We start from the raw sequence: 2255 nt of genomic DNA on the forward strand, positions 1-2255 counted from the left end.
AATTTCAATTCTGAGACATGTTGTACAGCAATGCATAGAATATAGAAATCTACATTTGATGGCACTTGTGGACTATGAAAAAAAACCTTTGATAGTGTGCACCAGCCAATTTTGTGGAGAGTCCTGTGTTATCATTGAGTCCCTTTAAATTATGTAAAATCGATTAAGTCTCTTTATGAACATAGCAAGTTAATTTTAGTCGAGTCCTATCAAATGAATTTCCAGTGAACAGTGGAATACTCCAAGGGAATGTGTTGTCACCTAGGTTGTTTATCATCCTCATGGATTTTGTAATGCATAGAACAGTTGGGGATGGTGGAGAAGGATTAGACTGGATTGGTAATAGGAAATTGGGTGACCTAGAATATGCTGATGCTGTCCTTATTAGCAGAACACTACAGGATTTGCAATGCTTGCTTACCAGAATGCATGAAATATCACACGAGGTTGGGCTGAAGATAAATAGAAGAAAGACAGAGATGATGAGAACGGAATATGCAATGGAAGATGAAATATCATTGAAACGAGAAAGGATTGATGAGGTAGAATCATTTACATATCTAGGAAATATGATCTCTAATACAGGGTCTTTAGAATTAGAGTTTAGTGAACGATTGAAAAATGCAAATCAGACAATGGCTAGGTTAAGTAAAATTTGGAAATCAAATCGCCTGAAATTGCCTAATAAAAAATCAGGCAATATATGCTTAGTGAGATCGGTATTACTGTATGGACATGAGTCATGGTATGACAATGAAACAATATTCAATAGATTTTGTAGATTTGAGAACAAAGCCCTCAGAAGAATATTTGAAGTTAAATGACAGGACATGATTCGAAATGAAACTATAAGAGATTATTTGAGTGCTATATGTGGATGAGATCATGGTGAGGGTTAGATGGAGATGGTTTGGGCATGCTCTTCACACTTGGAGACCCCGGCCTACATGGCTGAGGACTATGAAGCATGAAGTGGGATATAATGAAAGGAGAAATATTGATTTGAAAGCTCAAGATAGAGACGACTCGCGAAATCTAACGGAGGCCATTTGCGTTGATAAGCGTGGAATGATATTTTTTATACATAATATATATATAGTTTAATGTATGACTGCAATTAATATTGATGAACGTCTGCTTAATGATTGAATAAAATAAGAAGCAAAGGATCATCCTTCCATCTTAATGTAAAAATAAAGGTAAATATCCCTACTAGAAAACGAATGAATAAAAAAAAAAAAAAACCAGGAGATGAAAAAGGTTAAAAATTACAACTAGGGAATAAATCAAAAGAAATATATGAAACTGATGTTGGAGAGCAAGAATAATGAATACAAAATAAAATAACGACAATCAAAGAAAAATTAAAGAAAAGAGATAATGAGAAAACCATTAGGAAACATTTGACAATTGATAAACGAGACAAATCTGACATGATTATCTTTAGTTAATAATTCAAAATCCAAATTATATATATATATATATATATATATATATATATATATATATGTGAGAGAGAGAGAGAGAGAGAGAGAGAGAGAGAGAGAGAGAGAGAGAGAGAGAGAGAGAGAGAGAGAGAGAGAGAATCTTTCATATCGGCTAAAAAAAATGACTTTCATAATGGGTCATTTCCATTCCAATGTCAGTTCTGTAAGGCAGAAAGGAAAAATACCTGTAGTATTAGCTTCGTCTTGGAACTTTTCAACATAGTTATTATTATCATTATTATTATTATTATTATTATTATTATTATTATTATTATTATTACTAGCCAAGCTACAACCCTAGTTGGAAAAGCAAGATGCTATAAGCCCAAGGACTCCAACAGGGAAAAATAGCCCAGTGAGGAAAGGAAATAAGGAAATGAATATATGATGAAAATAAATTACCAATATATCATTCTAAAAACAGTGACAGCGTTAAAACAGACATGTCCTATATAAACTATTAACGTCAAAAAACGGTCAAGATCAATTCTAAAAAAAAAAAAAACTTTCAACGTCGAATAAATTGAATAATCCCGGATCACTTTGGAAGGTCCTCCTCCCATTATAGCAATTGTTTTCTTGAGTTTGAGGGACCCTTTCCTCTGTCTGATATGCAATTTACGAGCCTTGAATATATATATCTGTAATATACGAGATCCTTAACTTACAAACTTAATAGGTTCTAAGAAGCTGTTTGTTAAGTCGAATTTTGTTACATTTTGGCTTAATCTCAATCTCATGTCTATGATTTCCAGATACAAAAGTCAA

This window comes from Palaemon carinicauda, chromosome 10, assembly GCF_036898095.1.
Source record: "Palaemon carinicauda isolate YSFRI2023 chromosome 10, ASM3689809v2, whole genome shotgun sequence".
NCBI classification, from domain to species: domain Eukaryota; kingdom Metazoa; phylum Arthropoda; class Malacostraca; order Decapoda; family Palaemonidae; genus Palaemon; species Palaemon carinicauda.